The sequence below is a fragment of the Passer domesticus genome, chromosome 2 (assembly GCF_036417665.1).
Source record: "Passer domesticus isolate bPasDom1 chromosome 2, bPasDom1.hap1, whole genome shotgun sequence".
NCBI lineage: Eukaryota > Metazoa > Chordata > Aves > Passeriformes > Passeridae > Passer > Passer domesticus.
In genome coordinates, this window is record NC_087475.1 from 39,132,953 (window position 1) to 39,153,352 (window position 20,400).

Genomic DNA, 20,400 nt, shown 5'->3' on the forward strand with positions numbered 1-20,400 from the left:
GGGAAAATCATATGTGTTATTTGGAATGAAGATCACTAAGTTCAGAGTTTACAGACCTGAGAACATTATGCTCACATTACCAGCTCTGTGCTGAGAGATTTGGGCCTCTTTGGGTTCTCTGTACTACTTCCCCTGTGCAGGCTTTACTCCAATTAATCTGAACAGGCAGCGTGTGTCTGACAGCAAACTGCATATAAAGATCATGCAATCTGACTGCTGGGTCTACGAGGATATTGCTGCTGAATAAAAAGTGTTTGAAGGAGCAAAGCTTTAACTCCCAAGGGAAATCCAAGCCTGCTGTCTTCTGTCTTCAGTGGTTGATGTGTATAAGCAGGACTTGACTGGAACTCCAGGAGCCTGGAGGGTCAAAACAGGTTCCACAGACAAAAACTCAGAAGTGCAACCCCATGCTTTGGGTTTCATTCCAATTCTTTATTTGAATTTCTACCTTTCTTCTCTGGAAAAAAAATAAATCTGTAGGTACAAGGGCAGAGGTCTTGTGTCCTTTGGATCTGTATAGCAGTCTATATCATCACAGAATCACAGAGTAATTGAATAGTTTGGGTTAGAAGGGAGCTTAACGATTCTTTAGTTCCAACACCCCTGCTACAGGCAGGAACACCTTCTGCTAGACCTGGCTGTTCAAAGCCTCATCCAGCTTGGCCTTGAGCACTGCCTGGAAAAAGGCACCTACAAATTCTCTGGGAAACTCATCCCAGCGCTTCACCACTCTCACAGTGAAAAATTTCGTCCTAACATGAAATTCATACCTGCCATTATTCAGTTTAAAGCTATTTCTTTTTCTGGCTGCCCTTGTGAAAGCATCATTTGAGCGTGGTTGATGGTTCTGGTTCAGGTAAAGCAGACATGAATGGCATATTTGGGCAGCCAGAAATTGCTGGGTATTACAGTAGCTGAATCATTTGCCTGCCACTTGGAGCATCTATAGGACCCAGTTTGCCTTGTATTCCCTAACCCAGTGGATCATCTGGTAGTGCTGCATTCTTTTGTTCTCTTGTGACCTGTAGCTTTCCAGTTTTCTTGACTGTCATCAACAAGTATCTTCTCTTTGCTGCATGGAAATAGAAGTTTACAGATTATTTTGTGCACCATAAGGGAAATATGTAATTTATTTTGTTTTCTAGTTTAATTCTCTTTTCTCCAGGAATGGCAGCACATTTCTGTTTTCTCACAGTTTGGCTGATTCTAAGTTGATTCTTTTCTTTTTAGATTTAGGTTATTTAATCTTCAGCCAGACTCAGGGTTTTCTTCTGTTGGCTTTTCTACTGAGAAGAATCAGCTTATGTTGTCTTCTCTTGGATTTTGCTTCTTCCATCATTGGAAGAATGATCCCTCTTGGTTTGTCTACCCCATGTGACCTAATTATATTTCTCTAAAGGAGATTTCATAAGGAGTTGAAGAATTTTAATTTTTTATGTTCAAACCTGTGCATCTTGTGTAGGTAAAATTTTTATAAAGATCATTTAAGAAAAAGGTCAGTCTCTCAGTTTGCAAGCTTCCCAGTGCTGTAACATTTCAAAGTGTACAGCTTAACTATATTCCAGTTTCTATGGCTTAATGAACGAACTATAACTCCTATGGGAAGTGATATAGAAGAATGGTTACTGATTTTCTTGAAACCAGGTAATTTATGATCCAGAACTAGCAGTTAGAAGATGCATTTATTTAACATGTCAGGAAACGCCATTTCTCATGCTTGTCCTGTTGTAATATTTGGCCAGCAATTGCACAAGTATCTAATTTTCCCTCTCCTTCTCTCTTGGCTTTCCTGCCTACATAAATTTGTATAAAAGCAGTGACACAACCTGCTGCAGAAACGAATGTATTTCAATAAATATTCTTTCAATCTCCTTGAACTTACCTACAATTCTGGTAATAATTACATCCTATTTGTCTTTTAGTTGCATCATCAGTTTATATTTTTAAGCATTGACACTGTTTTACATCTGTTGAGAACTCTTATTTTAGGACAGTTTTGTTATCGAGTGATCTCTGATTGGCTTTGTTATCAAGTGATCATTCTCTAATTCCTCCTTTCAGTAAGATCATCAAAAAACTCTTTTTAATGCTCCAGAAATTTCTGTGCCAATTGTATTCAAGAGACAACCTTGACAGTAAGGAAGGATATTGCTTATTTCAAAATATGAATATTCCAAAATGTTCAACATAAAAAAGTTTCTTTGAGCCCTATAATTTCCTTCTACACAAACAGCCACTGGAGTCAGAATTCATTATTTTTCTGAACACATATGAACTGTGTGTGTTTTTCTTCCTTAATTTTCTGCATTATACATTAACTGCTTTACCTCTTGGTCACTTAAAAGCCATCAGATGTTCTTGCATCACCCCTGATCTAGATTACACTCATTTGAAGAAGAGGTCTGTTTCATTCCACAAGAAAGGAAGCTTTTAGTAATGCTAGAAATAAGCAGTGCTATGAAGATACTCAATTGGGTACAGAAAATCTTTGGTATATACCTGTTCGTAAGTAGCCCACCAGAAGCATTTTAATCTTCAAAACCAAGGACTGAGGTAGCAATATTTGTTATATGCAAAGCCAAGATTCAATCATTTGATCAAGACCTGGTGCTGAATTACATTATAATTTGATTGAAGAATTCTTTAGGCTGGAAATTTAGATGATCCTGTCTCCCGTTTTCATTTCTTACCACTTCTGCTTGTTGTATGGAATCTTGTTTTGTAGGATGGGAGGAGATAGAAATTACAAAGGTCTAAATTACGTACTAGTGATTGTCTTTGTCATAGTCTTGTTTTCTGCCATCCTATCTTCCTCCCTCTTTCCCCTTTTTATATTATGCTTTCTCCATAATAGAATATTTGCTTATTCTACAAATTTTTTCATATTTTTAATGGACTGCAAAGGGGAGAAAGGGTAGAAGTTTTCTGTATGTAATACCCCTGTGATTGACAGTCTTTTTGCCTCCTGCTTCCTAGTAGGTAGATAACGCTTGCTGTATGGGATCTTGTTTTGTAGGGTGGACCAAGAGGGAGGACTACAACAAACACAAATAGTGGTATGTAATTTTCCCTTTCTCCTTTGTCTCTCCCTACTTATCAGTCCCTGCAGAATTTTCTCAATCACATGGTGATACCTTGTACTGCTATTTGCTGCTTTTTATAAAAACACATCTTCCCAGTTTTTCTTAGTTAAGTGCCTGCAGCGTTTTAAGAAAGAATGCCAAAGAAATATTACATGCAACACAAAAGTAGTGAATCAGACTGTGCTTACTCTTGGGCACAAATTGACTGAACTTAAACTGACCAGGTTCTAAGTCTTCTAGTCATCCAGTATCTTTAAAAAGATTTAACAGGCTACTGTATATGGGGATTTTGGAGAAAACAGCTGTGATGGGGAAAGAGTAGTCATCCTATTTAAACTAAAATCAGCTACATGCATAGACTGTGCTATCTTTTTGAAAAGCTAATGCTATAGAGATGATAGAGAGCTGGCTGATTTTCTGTTCAAGTTTCAACAAAATGTTGTAAACTTAAATTCTATTTGCAGAATCTTTGAATGACACAGGGAGATGGTACTCAGGTGTAATATAGATTATCTAGAGGTAGAGGGATCATTTTTGTAAAACAAAGGGAAAGATTGCTATTAGGCAGAGAAATTGCATTGTTTCTATTTCTACACTTTAAAAAGTATTGTGTTGTGTGGTGTTTGAATATTTCACTCAATAATGCAGAAGGTATTCAAAAGTCATTCTCAGTTTATGTAGGTTTTGATGAGATTTTTTCTGTCATAAAGTTCTAATTTCTTCCCTCTTGTTAAGAAGGTACAAGTTGTTTATCAGAGATATACATAAAACATCAGAGCTGTAGCAAAAAAAAATATGGGGAAAATGCTTCATTGAATTTATTTATCAAAAGGAATAGAGAAAAGCAAATAATGTGTCAAAAACTTGTTTCAGGGAAGATACAATCTTCACTAGACCAATTTTTCTTTGCGTTGTTCAGGATTGTTGGTTCACTATTGACTGAGAAGGAACATGTCTTCTCAGTGAATCATTCCTAGTTTCTATGACACCCCTAAGATCTGCACAGTACAGCTACAGCAAAAACAAGTCATATTTTCAAGGTCTGAATAGCTGTGATAATTAGGAAACAAGAGCTGCATTTGTATTCACCATGATGATAGGAAAGCTTTTCCATTTCAGTTGAAAACAAGAACAGAAGACAGTAAATTCTCAACAGCATAGTGCACTTCTCTTGGTAACAGCACATAAAGGATCAGAGCCTGTACATGAACTGATCTGCACAGATCATGTGTCAAAAAACTAAATGGAAAAGGTAGAATAAATTTTATCTATCTGATACTCAGTAAAATAGATTTTTTTTTTTTCCTGTGGGAAAAACATGTTATAGTGGATTACTTTAATCCTCAGCATGTTATTGTTTATGGCCTGACACAACGCCTGTGATCAAGATAATTCTTTTCTTTCTACTGTGAAAGTAGAAACAAAGGGATTTTTTGTGATCACTCTGTGCTTGGTCCATTTGAGGGGAATGTAGTGGGTTGACCCTGGCTGGATGCATGGCACCCACCAAACCCTCTCAATCACTCCCCTCCACAACTGGACAGGGGAGAGAAAATATAATAATAAGAGATTCATGGGTTAAGTTTAGAACCGGGAGACATCACTCCCCAAATACTATCACAGGCAAAACAGACTTGGGGTTATTAATGGAATTTATTTAACAAAAACAGAGTAGGATAATGAAAAGTAAAAGAAATATTAAAAATCACTTTCCTCCCAACCCTCCCTCCTTCCCAGCTCTGCTTCCTACTCTGCAGCAGTGCAGGGAGATGGGGAATGGGTGTTATGGTCAGTTCAACACACATTGCTCCTGCCACTGCTCAATGTGGGGCTCCTCCCACAAGAAGCCATTCTCCACAAACTTCTCCAAAATGAGTCCATCCCACAGCCAGCAGTTCTCCATGAAATGCTTGAATGTGGATCACTCTTCCATAGGGTGCAGTCCTTCATGAACAGGCTATCCCAGCATGGGTTCTCCATGGGGTCACAAGTCCTAGCAGGAAACCTGCTCCAACATGGGCTCCTCTCTCCATGGATCTGCAGGTCCCAGACAGGAGCCTGCTCCAGCTTGGCTTCTCTTGGGTTCACAGCCTCCTCTCAGCATCCACCTGCTACAGGGTGGGCTCCTCCAAGGGCTGCAGGTGGATTTCTACACTCCCATTGACCACCATGGGCTGCAGGATCACAGCTGCCTCACCATGGTGTTCATCACAGACTGCATGGGGATCTCAGCTCCAGCCCTTGGAGCACCTCCTCCCCTTCTTCACTGATCTTGCAGGGCTGTTCCTCTCATTCTTTCTTCTCAGAGAGCAATTACATCTGCACAATACTTTTTTCTCTTCTTAAATATTTTACCACAGAGGCATTACTATCATTCCTGATGATAGTAATTACTATCAGTCTTGGCCAGCAGCAGGTCCATCCTGGACCATCCTGGTCCAATCCAGAGCTATCCTGGATCTGGTGAACATGGGGAAAACTTCTATCAGCTTCTTACAGAAGCCACCCCTGTGTTTCCCAGCTACTAAAACCTGGCCACACAAACCCAATGCAAGAACAGTCAGACTTTCAGTGGAGAGATTCTTCCCAGACTAGGGTAAAACCTAAATTGACATTGTCAACATTGAGCAAAACTACTCCATCATGATGGAAAATGAGTCCCCAAAGTGTATTTCATTTAAATAATAACTGTATATTGTGGAAAAATATGAAATAAGATGATAAAGAACTAATTAAGATCTAGAGGTTTTGTACTGTTGGCATTTGGAAAAAAAAGTTAATTGCTTTTAATCTGAGGTTCGTAACATTATCATTAATTTTCATGATAACTTTATTGCTTAGACATGACACATATTGAATAGAGCTGTCTGTTTGATAGAAAATGCATGGGCTACTAAGATGTCAACAATAATGGCACTTTAAAAGTTTCAAAAGGATGAATAATTACTGTGAATTAAGTTCTGTTTGAGCTGGGTGCAGAAGGGTTGGGTTTTTTCCTTGTTTTCTTTTTAATGGGATTGTGATTCATCTACATAATCAAAAAATCATCTGTCCATGCAAACTAAAATGTTGTCCATTTTCATTTCAAAAGTAGTTCTTGGTCTAGAGTGGAGGGGCAACCAGGTTATACAGGTACATAATGTCTTTATCTTGGCATGTGGATGAAATATATTGTAATGGGAACAGGTGTAGAGCAGTGAATCCTTTACCCCTTGCAGAGAAGAGGACTAGTGGTACTTGGAGACTTGTAAAGAGTCCTTGGTAGCTCTGCATCACCTAGAAATCTGTGCTAGCAGTGAATACACCAGTATCCATTTTTTTCTGATTTGTGAATGAAAAATATATGTTGCAGCATGTCAGACTTCTATTTGCTGTTTTCTGCATAAAAATTTTTGCAACAATGCTCCTAATGTGGTGAATTAGATACATATTTTGCTAAGAATGAAAAACCCTTTTTAAGCAATGCTTTCCTGTGGGCATAAATAAATACTTAGTAGCAGGTGTGTGGGTGTATTTTCTACCATTTTCTAGATTCTCATAATTTTTCTGTTATAAGTAATGAAATAGAACAGTTAAGAATACTGAGGGGTAGGTTTTAAGACTGAATACTTACAGTATGAAGTTCATTTTAAAAAGAAATTCTAGTTCTTGAGTCATACTGAAATTTTACAGTGTAAATTAGAAAGATGTCATGGTTTGAATTGCCTGAAAACTGCTATTCTGATATAACAAATCAGATTAATAGGAGCCCTATGCTGATGTCTATTTATTTTGCAGCTGATATATACTTTTGTTGACTTTTCTTTGACCCATAGCTTAAAATTTTCTTGCCTTTTGCTAAATATATTATGTTTATTTTACAATTAGATTGTTGCCTTTAAAATAATTCTTGACCCTCTGCTTCAGACATTTTAGTTTAAAATTACTATAAACAAGTTTTTAAATATGCCCATCCACTTTTTTCCTGCCTTTTCTGAGCTATTTATAATTCTCATTAGCAGTGGTAAGAGAAGACATTCCTCTTGTTAAACTCTGAGATGGGATTCTGGAGATACTGTGAAGAGCAAATTGTAAATGATGGACTTGATGTCCAAACAAAATAGACATCAGCAAAAAAGAAGAAGCAACTACTTCCCAAGAAAGGAGAATTAGCAGAATATTAGCTTTTCTGATTTTGAGGCAAACCTTTAGGGCATGTGGAAGTAAACACAAACCATTTTATGATTCTCTCAATCTATGAAATTAATTCCAGTCTAGTTCTGCTAATCAAAATAAAAATAATTTTTAAAAAATTATATTCATGTCATTGCTTCCTTCACATTCCAGCACTGCTGTCTTTTCTGACGCTGTGTCTGACCCGCCCACCAGTGCTGGAGATGACTGACAAACAGGGTTGTGATTCAGCTTAGTTCTCTTTATCCTCACTAAGGTACAGGGCTGCTTATTCATGCTCAATAGAGAGACTGGCCCTACCAGAAGCTGATCCTCCCTGACAATCTGAGCAGAGCTAGATACTTGTCTTAACAGCATTCTTATAGCTTGGGTGTGATAAATTATCATTTCATAAATCCATTCAAGAAATATAAAACTCCAAGCATTCTGCTGGTTTTGTTCATGTGACTTTTAGATAATTTCTTCTGCCTGTGTAAATATGTGTATTAAATTTTCTCTATGAAAAGAGACTAGAAGACGCAAATTTTCTCATTTCAACAGATCATCTTTTTCCAAAAGGACAGAACTATGCCCTTTATAATGGTATATAACACAAAGAAGTATTAATGTTCTTCAATATAAGTTAGATTTCTTTACCTTATAAGGAAGAAAATAAAAACTTTATCCTTTTGTCTAAGCAACTCCAAGCTATCATTCTATTTTCTGGTTAGGAAATTCGTAATGATCTTCTTCATAGACTATGACCTTTCTGAAGTTATCTTACATATCCTAACCTTCTCTCAAAAGTGAAGCTATATATTTAATAGTGAATTTTCTTCTCAGTCTTTTCAAAAAATAGTTCATCTCATGTTTAATAAATTGACAATGTATTTCTTCAACAGTATAAAACCAAAAACTAACCCAAAAAATAGTCCATTGTAAAAGAGGGGAAGCTTGCAGCAATGTTAAAAACCACCAACCAACCAAACCAAACCAAAAATTAAAAACCCACCTAGATTTTGTAAAATTGCTGTTTGGGAGTTGTTTTGGGATACCAACCCTGAGAAATGTTGAATCATCAAAAATAACCATACATTTAGTGATTTCTCTAAGGTAACTTACAGAGTTCTTACTGAGAAATATGAATAATTTAATACTGTGCAGCATAGGACTCAATATTTTGGGTTTCTTTTTCAGATTCTTTCTCAAGTTTCCACATTAAATATTCTCAGTTTTAAACATATGTGTTCTACAAAGCTTTCAAACCCTATGGAAGTGGTCTAGAATTGAAAAGTCATTGCAGCTTCTCCACTCACACACTGTCAATTTCTCTTTTTTTTTTCTTTTTTTTTTCTTTTTTTTGCTGAAGCCATTTACTTTTAGGGCCAAAAAACTGTCACTGAGGTAGAGATTTGTCTGTATATGAGCACACATGGAAAGCAAATTTTTTTCATATGAAAGAGCCCATCTTATATGTTCACTGCAGGGAGCAGGACAGAACTCCCTGGTCTTATGCTCTCAACTTTGAAGGGAGAAATCAGCAGTGAAAGATGCTTGAATGAGTGATCTGGAAAAAAGACTGCATGTACACTCTTCATGTACACCAAATAACCAGATTTGCAAAATAGAAGCGTGACCAAAGAAGTTTGTTGTGATTGAATTATTTCTAAATAATACTGTTTTATACTTGTGATGCAATTATACTGTTCTCTGGGTTAGAGGAGAATTCAGAAAAGTTACTGAAATGTCAAAATGTAGACATAAGACAGGCCTATGTTTGAAAGAACTCTTGTTTCTATATTTGTCCAGACTGGATCATAGTCAGTACATATCCAATTTTTACTGTTCCTTTGAGTTCTTACCTTATTTATTTGGCTAAATGACTGTGATTACATTATTTCAATTTGACCCACAGAGTATGGAATGTTAAACATGCTTATTAAATGTATTAGAGTCAAATGATTTACCATGGAAACTGAGGGTTTCCCGGTCTTCGTGTAATATTCTTGGAACACATCTTACCAATAATGGAGTTCATTTTGCCATCTGCTTAATATCAATGAATTTTAGTGAAGCAAAGGAGCTGAGATGGGGTATGCGGTTTTTAAAGCATGATTCAGCTTAGCTCCCTTCTTGAAAACATTTGAAGAGTAAACATTCTCTATCAAAGGCAAAAGGGCAACTGGTCAGCTTTGTAACTCAATCATTCTTCACACTGTTGCTTATCCCCTTCTTTAGGTTATCAATATCACATGACTGAATTTACAGAGGTTCTGACTGGAACTCTGCAAAGTCAGTAAGAGCTGGGGCAGTCAGCTTTCTAAAAATAACTGGCCTGATTTTTATACTTTAGAAGAATTTTCACTCAAGCAAAAAAAATTGTCACTGCCAGATGGTGATGGAAACATTACTACAGCAAGTGAATGTTAACAAAGATGCACTCAGCAAAGCAAATTGTTGCCATAGCAACAGGATGCTAAGCATTTTCGAATAAATAAATAAATAAAATTAGACAGTATTATTTAGATAGCACAATGGCTAAAATCCCAAAAAAATTGCATGAATTTTTCCTTTTGGAAATAGAGGTGTTTTTCCTACATTTTGCTTAAGACTTTGTTACACTTTCTTGCTGACTGTGTCTTTCTTTCAACCTAAATACTCTTCTCATCTGTATTCATTTTTATTCCAGAACAAATTCTGCTATTCAGTCCCTTTCCTCTCTGCATTATTACAACACATTTTTACAGCTAACAGTCCATAGGATTTGCAAACACCTCTATTTGGGTTTGGTAGCAGGATATGAAAAGCAGCAAAATATTGGTGTTGTAAGAGCTTCTCAGTGGCCTCAGCCAGTGACTGCCCTCACACTGTGCTAGTTACCACACAGAATTTCACAGCAATGTGGCTACATTAAAGAATCTCAAATTTGGTGATTTGGCCCTCCAAAAGGAGGGCCAAATGAAACCTTGGAGGAGGGAAGAGTTTGAGGTGCACATGTTAAAGCAGGCATGCTATAAAAAAAGGAATAGTAGCAATGTGTTTGTCAGGCACATGGCCAATGATAACACCTTCAGTGCTGGAGGGGTGGGCTGTGGTGTTTGTGTTTTTCCTCAAAGTCTTGTAAAAGTTGCTTAAGCCACACTGAAATGTGTAGAACATTGACAAACCCCCACTAGAGAAAGGGGAGAATGCACCTCTTCCTTTCTTAATCATCATATACCACTTCTTTAAACAAAAATTGCAATCCACTAGATCAAGAACACAACGGGCTAAGGCTAAAATCCTGGCAGGATTTTAGAGGTAAGAGATTTCTCATCTTTAGAAATGAGAGGAAATGGAGCTTCTCTTGGCTCAGTGGAAGCCATTTCTAGGTGTTTTTGAAAAGTGTCCTCACAAAGGCATGAGCACATACAGATTTGGCATGGGGTGGTTCTTGAACTGGTTTGACAATTGTTGGTTCATGTAGGAAGTGTGGCAATTCTGTTGCTGTTGGGACCAAATAATTTTCTGTTTAATGTGTTTTCCACCAGCCTGAACATATGGAAAATTGGTGTTGCTTCCATAGTTAGGCTCTCTTTCCTGCAGGATCACACTGTGTGTTGTATTGGCACCATCTGTCTCTATTTTAAATATTTAGATTAATGGTCTAACACTAATCCAATGTCTCAAACTATTAATTGCTCTTGATGTGTAGAGAAAGACAAAGGAAAAATTATTTCCTCCAGGAAAACTTGTTCTAATTTGATTTTTCACTTAAAATATTTTTTAGATCAGGGCCAAATACACTGATGCAGTTGGAACAAGCAAAGTGTTCAGATGTGAATAATCCATGAATATACATAATAAATCATACTTAATTACATTTTGATGTCTGAATAGAGTCCAGTATGTTTTGTCAAGTCTCATAGGGAAACTGCACAGGCTATTTATGCATCATTTCATAAATTGTTTCACCACCAGGCCTCATTCTGTTCTTCAGGCATGTTTTAAAGCTGACATCACTTGTGAAGACTAGCACTACTTTAGAGGAAACACAAAACTCAATATAAAAGCACCAAAGAATAATCCAATGAAGCTTCATTCAGTATGTCTGAAAATATTTCCTCTCTTCTTGGGTTTGTCTTTTCTTTCAATGTAATAAATTTAATCCATCAAGAACCTGTTGATATTTAATATATTTGGTTATATAATAAAGAATATTATATATTCTTTATGGAAGTGCAGGTATAAAATTTGCTAAGAATTTTTTTATCTGTGGGATATCAGCATCATATCTTGAGTGAATGTGGTACTTAACTGTTAGAATTTGTTAGCATTTAAGAATCATAATGCGTAGTTGTCCTGAAGAATTGATTTGTCATCCGTCTGCAGTGTGAACCCACAAACACACTTTTTGAAATATGTAATGCAGTTCCTTAATGATATACAAACCTATTCTAGCTTTTTTGCTTGCTCAGTCATTATTTGGATGCAGCCTGCAAACATTTGACCTTTAATTACTTGTCTTGTCTTCTTTGCAATAGTAAGTACCTCATTTTCTGTGGTGGCATAAATAGGTGAAGTTAAATATTTCAATTATATTTCCAGCTAGGGCAAGAGTAAAATCCAGAGAAAACAAGGTAATTATTTTTTTAAAAAGAATATAAGTCATGATATATAAACATATTGCTACTTTAGCCATTTACTAAATTTATTTATGTCATGCAGAAATGTGTGAGAATATATTTGTCTTAGCCTAAAAATCAGACATTCTTTTCAGACACTAATTGGCATGAATATTGGGTTATTATGACATGCATACTTAGTCTTGCTAAGATAATGCTTTGGATTAGTAAAAAAATACTCTCTTCTTACACATGTAGCTTTCTTCACTGCAAGAGACAACAAATTAATTCAGTTTCATTTGTCATGCAGGCCTGCAACCCCAAACAAATTTAATAAGGTAAATCTGACTCAAACAGTATCAGGAGGGTTTTGGAAATGGGTGCTGGATCATGAAAATGGTATTTTTCTTTTTGAACATTTGCCATAAATCTACATTGGTATTAGGTATATATTGCTGCTGACTCCAAACTGTGTGCAGTCTTGAAAAAGGTGTCTCCCCTGAAGTACTTAGACATCCATGTCATAAGTACAGCCATTTCTTGGGCTAATTACTTCCTTCAGTGGGATCCTGATCTCCAAAAATATTTGTTTTCTAAACGGAAGCATAGCAGTCCTTACACCTCAAGGCTCTCCTCCCTTTGCCATCAATGCTGGCAGAGCATTGCTGAAAGCCTCAACTGCTCATGCCATTTTCCCATGGGCAGTGTTTTTGTGTCCCTCATTAAAAAAAATCTTTCTAACACAGTTTGATATCAAATTTCTGAATCTGCTCGGAGAGAGTTTCTTTAGCTTTGCTCTGATGGAAACTTTTTGGTGTTTTACCCAATATAGGTGATTTTCTGTTTGGTGTTAAATACACGATTAAAATGTTTTGCAATGAAAATTAAATTTCATCCGTCACAAATTGTCAAAGTTGGCTTGTATTATCTAAAATTATTACTTAAAAATACAGTTTTACCACTTTGGAGTAAAAAAAAGTTGAAACTGGGAAAATGATGATTGGTAATATATGGATATATTTGAGGGCCCTAGAAAGTATATTATGTGCAGGACACTTGCATCAATAACTGCTTTAGTGGTAGCAAGGATGATAGAAGAAGAAGGAAGGTGGGAAATCAGGCTTATCTTCTTTGTTGGGAGGAACTTAGACTATTAAATAACATGGGTAGGTGCCATCAGAATAATTTTTATAGATATTTTTAACTTCACCAATAGATTTTAATTTGTGTTTTACCAGACAGTGTTCTCATAATTTGTTTGATAAATACCAACTGTTTAATTTCATTTGCATGGAAGATTTAGGAAAACTTAATTTTGTGAAAGGAATATAGATCATATATATATATATATATATATATATATATATATAAATTCTGTTTCTATTTTAAAAAAAGATAGAAAATATATTTTTTTGTTAAATGATGGAATTTATATGACAGCTTGTGTTTTTTTAATTGCATGTGCTTTTGCTAGTGAAAGCAAGGCACTGCTTTGTTATTTTTGTAGTTCTGTTTTAACTGTAGCTGCTTGAATCTAACATTATCAAAGTCTTACTAAGTGATAAAGGTTTGACCTAAATATTTGTGCATGTAGTGTGAACTTTCTCTCAAAATATGAAACGTGAGGTAATAGCTTGACTGCCCTGAGTTGAAAGAAAAATTGTATTTCCCTCCTTGTGGCATCGCTGGCTTTATTTTTTGTCATCAAGCTCATCATAGGAACGTCTGCTTTCAAAATGTTAGAGAAGTGCATTGCCTGATGAAAAGTGTCTCCTTGCAGTGTTCTGGGAGTAGCTGACTGCATCATCATCATCATCATCATCCTCATCCTCATCCTCCCTGTTCCTCACCCCCACCATGTGTCTGACAGACGACTTTACTCCCTGTCTTGGGATCCTGGGGACCATCCTGGGCTTGGACATTTCTGCCAGTGTTGCTGTGAATAAAGGAGGCACTGGGCAAACCATTTAGGCACACAGTGAGTGGTTTTGGCCTAGCTAGAATTTTGATCTACTAGAGTTTGAGCTGACTAGCTTCTGCAGTCATGCAAGATGCATGGGAAAAGCAGCCTGAAATCCCAAGTTTCAGCACAGAGTCCCACAGGGAGTCCCTCTGTTTGCCAAGCTGACTTTGTTTACGTTTGTGTCCCATGGTTTCAAGTGTGGGGCCGGATCCAAACATTTAGGCATTTGATAGTCCAGTGTCAAAGAGCCCACAGAACTTGGATTAGTTAAAAATTTTAATAACTTAGGGTTTGGACCTAATGTGTAGTGCTTCACAAAAGACAACAGACTTCTGGTAAATGAGTCAAATATTTCCATTTGTGTTCTCTGCATGAAGTTGTTCATTAGAGTGTATTTCTGCTTACATAGTTTCATTAAAGCAGTGCAGTAATAGCTCAAGGTTGCAAACTCTTGGAAGTCTCATGAGTTTTAAAATTTCAGTGAATGTAGCTATTTTTTTTCCTTTATTTCTTTTTTCTTCTTTCTTCATATTCTTGAAGGATTTCTCTTTCATTTCTTGGCAGTTTTTTCTTTTTTTTTTTTTATTTTAAAGAATTTTACTCAAAGGGAGCCAAATATATTAGACTCCACTCTTATGCAGGCACATGCCAGCATCTTCAGTTCTCTCACACCGGTTTTCAGACAACCCAGTTGGCATTTTTTTTTCTATTAGTCATTCTAAAAAAGTATCTTACATTTACATTATTCCATATCTTAGGCTGGAAAAAATTATTATGAGGTCAAGATTCAAACCATATTCAAAACTTTTAAGTAAAGACTCTATTAATTTCTTGCTGACCTTTAAAATTCTGTGCTTAGTGAATTAAATAGAAAAAGTGCTTCACTATCAAAGGAACAGTTTGATGCTGAGTGTTCTTTAAAATCATCTCATTTACATCAGTGACTAAACGTGGCCTTTTTTTCTGCTCAATTCAATTAAGTATTTTGAGCTGAAATAATATATTTAATGGAAAAGTCATGGTAGCTGTCTTTCAAAATGCCTTTCATATTTGCAAAATAAAACTAATACCAGAAATATACTATTTTCTAACATTAAAACCATATTTAGCAATTTATAAAAGAAAATAATAACATTTAAACTTCAAATAATTCTGAGCATGTGATGTATTTTGTTATATCAGAAACCTATTTGAAAAAAGTTTAGAAATGCTCTGCAGTCTTGTTTACATAGTAGAAACAGAGCTACCTTAGAATATAAGGTCTCCTGCAAAATTATCAAGTGAGGTTTGATAATCATAGAGGAAAATATCTGAATTTGTATCTTTATTTCTATTGCTGTACAGTTTTACCTCAGATCATTCCCTAATTAGGTGCACTGGGCAGAAGATTTAACTTTTCATCAGTTTGGTTCTATAAGTCTTGAGTTTTGGTAATTATCTTCAAATGTCTATATGCATGTGCATGTAGTATGTATTTTAAAGTGAAAAGCTTCAATTGTTCTCTAAATAATTGTATTTAAACACCAGATATAAAACCCCTTTCAATTTGAGATTTACTGTACTTTGATTTGAAATGTCAGTGACGATGTTTTCATTGCGCCTGTTAAAGATATTTCACTTAAAAAATATCTGCATTTAGCCTGTAACAAGCTTTTATTTTTGCTTATAGTGCCCTCACCTGTAACTTAGGGCCAACTGCAGAACTTTAGCAGTAAAAATAAATGTTTTTTCTTTGAATCATAGCTTATCTTGTTTTGACAGTCAGAAACAGCTAAAGTGTTCTAGCTGACTTGTAGTAGTTTGCAGTATTACACTTGAAATATTACTGTGGTTTTTACTGTACCCTAAACACAGCTTACTTTTATGTCAAACCTCAGTTGTGTATTTTATTCTAGAATGGAACCTGCAAACCCTAATGAAGCAATTAATTAATATTTTAATTTCAAATTCTGTCCTTAGTTTAATATTTTTATCAAGTTGTGGGATACAACAGATCAAAATAGCAAGCAACTAGGGTAGGAGAAAAAAAAAATAGTGCAGCTGTGCTGCTTCTTTAATTTTCCTATTCTCCCTTCTATCACCTTCCCAAGTAAAATCTCTCTTCAGAGATCACAAGAATTATAAGCACACCTTTCAATAACAAACTTAATTTAGGCAACTTTTCAGAAACAAAGAAAACTGGGAAGGATAACCAATTTAGTCTGGATCATTTCATCTGGATTTTTTTAAAATGTAAGATCATATGGAACAATTCTAATAGTGATCATTTATATCTGAACACAGACTTAAGTGGATAGGCCTGAAGGATGTAAAGCAGCTACAGTTTTCTCTTTGTCAGGTCATGTTTGGTACCCAGACAAACAGAGCATGGGATACTTCAGTTTGCACAGTGACCCCCAGTTTGGTACACAGATGCAAGGTGATAGGTGACACAGTACAGATTTTTCTCTAATTCCAGATCTGGGTTGCAATAGCTTTTCTTTGATAGGAGAATTTGAAACCTGGATTCCCAGGATTCCTTTTTTGGGGGAACTTTTCTCTCTACAGAGATTTTCCAGGGTATGGGTCTCCAGAACCCATGTTGCCAATCAGGCTACAGAGGCAAATGGGGGCACAGTTGTGGAATAAAAATTTTAAAAAAGTCTTGCCTTGTTCTTTTTTAAGTGGAAAATTTGTCATACAAAAATTCAAGGTTTTGGTCTGATGAGAAATGGTGTAAGATGAGAAGTGATGTAATGAGGACTGAGCCTACTGAACAATCACTGGAATTAAAAAATTTCAGATTTCTGCGAAATTTGCAGGCAGATTTCTTTTTGTATGTTTTCCAGTCAGGATCTGACTGTAATTTAGGGATGCTCTTGACTAACTCTTTCTCTGAAGCTGAAACCTGTATCAGATTTCAGGTTCAATCAAAGATTGCTCCCTTGCACACCTGCACATTCTTTCCCTCCTCCCCTTCTATACAAAATCACACTTCCATTCATTTTGTTCACACTAACCTTAATATTTTGCTTACAAATTTTTTCCCTGTCAGCAGTGGAGTGCATGAGCTCTTCTTGTGCCTGATTAGACAACAGAATGTTGTGATTAAGGACAAGTATCTGATCTTCACGCAGGTACATTTCAGAGAGACATTTTAGACACATGGGAGAATGGATATGTGGATTATTATATGCATTGCTTCCTGTCTGCATTATATATGTGTATGAATATTTACGCATGGTTACTCTTCTCATCTGATACCTCTGTGTCTTGGGCCAGGACCCCACTGTGCTGAGGCTGTTCCAAACAGTCTTTCCGTGTCTGAAAGCCAAAATTAATGGGATATGTGGGATCACAGCCAATCTAAATTTAGTTTTCACCATATGTATTCCACTGCCACAAAAAATAATTTAAATTACCGCCCCACCCCTTTTTTTTTTTTGGTTTTTTTTTTGTTTTCTTTTTTTTTTTTTTTTGTTTTGTTTTGGGGTTTTTTTCCTTCTATTTGTAGAGCATTAATGTTATGGTACCATAGCTGGACAATAAAAAGTGAGGACATATTTTTTAAAGACAGATTTTTCCATAAATATTTAATATTTATAAATAAATATTTTGCTGAACTTAGGTTTTTCAAAAGGTTTCTTTACATCTTCCTTATGAGCTCATTTACATAGGCAACTATTCCATTAAATATCAGTTGTTATGGCTGTCTTTCTTAATGCTCATTCCAGTCATTCTTATTTCAATTTTCAAAACATGAGGTTATTTTAGAAATTATGTATAAGCTGCTGACTAGTTTGTGTATGATTTATTTATGAAACTCTGGGAATTTGTAGGGGTACAGCCAAAGGAAAAGGACTCAGTGATTTTTACTATCCCATAGCATGAATGACATTACTAACCTTGGGCAAGGATTTTGGGTTGGCCTTCCAAACTGGAGATAATCAGCCTTTGCAAGTGTTGGTGGGTAGATTGTTACCCTAAAAGCATTGCCTCAGGAGCCTGCCTTTGAAAGGTTTGGCCTCGGTTGAGAGGCTCAAAACTGGGGTGATAAACACACGGCCATTTCCTAGGAAAGAGAGCTTCTTGTTTGTGTGATGGAAGAGTTGAGGAGTTTCTTTGGAAACTTCCTTTAAATTGCTTTAGAAATTATTGACCAGAGCAACCTGAGTATGATTTCTGTCCAAAATACATTTTTAAAAATGAAATTAATTTGCAAGCATCCAACATCTTTTTGCCCTGCTTTTATTTATACTACTTAAGACAAATTCAGTATTACTACTTCATACCATGCTGGTGCTTGGGGTCCAGGCATTTAAAATCACACCTTTTTTGAGGAGATGTCACAAATTTTCTCATCATTGAAACCTTTTCTTATAAAGGAAGTTAATTTCAGCATATGTAACTTTTGGACACAAATTTCTAATGGTTTTCATTAAACTAACCATGTAACGTGCCCTGATCCACCACAACAGAAAAGCAGAAACCATGTATAATGCAGTATTTTATTATATTTTTCTCATATTTCCTGTTGCACAAATACATTTTCAAGCTGAAATGGCAAGCAGCTCTTCCCCAACTGCCTCAACAGAGATAAACATTTTTAAACACATTCAAAATAAATTTGGAGTACTGTAATTGGCAGCTATTTTGGGTCTGATCTATCAAAATCATTGACATTTTGCTATTGATTCCATGAAAAGTCACTTCATTAGTACTATCACTGTAATAAAAATAAGCACTTATTATGAAGTGGGCTGGAATGAAAGAGGTTTTCAACATTATAACAAATAGAAATATGCAGTTTCTGTGTCTCACACAACCCACTCATTGAATCTGTATGTTTGAAATAATTGGGAAACAGGTCAGTGAACAATTTAAGACAATCATAGAATCTTGAAGGTTGGAAAAGACCTCCAAGATCATCGCGTTCAACCACTGACCGAACCCCACCACATCAACTACACCACAGAACTAAGGGACATGTCCAGTAGTTTCTTGAATTCTTCCAGCGAGGACGCCTCCATCACTTCTCGGCAGGCCATTGCAATGCTTCCTTTCAGTGGAGAAATTCTTCCTGATGTCCAGCCTGCACCTCCTGTAGCACAGCTTGAAGCCAGTTCTTCTTGTTCTGTCACTTATGCCTTTGGAGAAGATGCCAAACCCTACCTTTCTACAGCTTCCTATAAATTTTCTGAATTCATAAGTAGGTTACTAAAGCCACTAAAGTTCATTTGCTACATAGGGAAAGCCAAGACAGGACCACAGAACGACAGATCTTCACAGGACTTGTCCCATGGAATGACAGTTTTTCTGTCAAGTATCAGAGGCCAACCTTAAAAGCCCTGTAGTACAGAAGTCATGACCAAAACTTGGGCCAGACTGCTGTGTATTTGCACAGAAAGCTGAGACCATATACAGGTTAAATCAAAATAATTTGCTTTAACATTTATTCTATAGCTTTGTGTTCTAAAGGTAACTTAGTAGCTGGTCTAGTAATCACAATGCTGAACTATAGAAGAACATTTGTGAACATAATACAATAGTCTGAAAATTCCATGAGTTCACAGCATCTCCTTTCTATCAATATAGAAAGTCTTTAAATCATCGTATGTCACTGGCATTGACTTTGAAATCGCCCAAATATTTGCATGAGGTACTGTCTCTTTGCAAAAAACCTCAGGAACATTCATCAAAGTAGCTTTCCATTCATTAAAAAATGCAACTCAGTTATTTTAAATGTTTATGAAGTCCTTGTGGTGGAGTATTACAGTCATAGACTTCCAGTAGCAGTAACACTTTTGCAAACAGCTGCCAGACTAACTTCAGAAGTTTGGGTGTGCAAGGCAACCACCTCTTACAGAGCACTAGATATTAAGACAATATGCCAAGCTTTTATAAAACCATTAATCTGGGAGGATTTAGGTTCTTTGTTGTCTCACATTCCTATTCTCTGCCCTCCAGCACTGTGACTACATGGCGAGTAGGATCAGCATGAATATCCAGCAGATTAACCTGCTAAAACTAATGCCATTTTTTTCTATTGGATGCATGAGCTGCTCTTACTCCCGCTAAAGCTGTTGGTCACTGGAAGAGGGAAAAGTGCTCTCCTAAGGGAGCTGGAGACTAGTGGATATATCAATGTAAAATGAAGCTACATTTTGTTCAGAAACTGAATATCTATCTAAACAGACACAGAGCAAGTGCAAAAAGAAATGTGCTCTTGGATAAGACCTTTCATCACCACAGAATGACTGTATCTTCTGTGACCAGGAAGTTGCATTTCTATACCTCTAATCACTTTCAAAACAAGAGATGGATCCCTCTTCCTGGGTCTATGTGTCTGAGCTCTGTTTATTGCTGGTTCCAGAATTTCAATGCTAAGGATAAGTTGCATAAGAGGGGAGAAGTTGTCTGAACATATTCAGTGTCTGGGTGAGAACATTCACTGACTAATCATTGCCATTTCTTTTGCGCATCTTGCTGACATCAACATGGCAATTAGTTTTGCTTCTACTGCACCATTATATGCAAGAAGTGAGGAATGCCTAGATGTTCCCAAATTGCTTGTCAATGTTTAATTTGTAGCTCTTCGGTTTGTTAATGGTTAAGACAC

General features: G+C 36.2%; 1 protein-coding gene across 3 annotated transcripts in view; it reads left to right on the plus strand.

Annotated features, from left to right (window-relative positions):
• FGF14 (fibroblast growth factor 14) overlaps positions 1 to 20,400 on the plus strand; it is a 382,286-nt gene that overhangs the window by 217,124 nt on the left and 144,762 nt on the right. The window contains exon 2 of one of the 3 annotated variants that reach the window (XM_064408336.1): positions 3,017 to 3,056. The exons of the other annotated variants lie outside the window; for them this stretch is intronic. The gene's annotated coding sequence lies outside the window, so the exon portion shown is untranslated. The remainder of the gene's footprint in view (positions 1 to 3,016; positions 3,057 to 20,400) is intronic. 3 annotated transcript variants of the gene reach the window in all.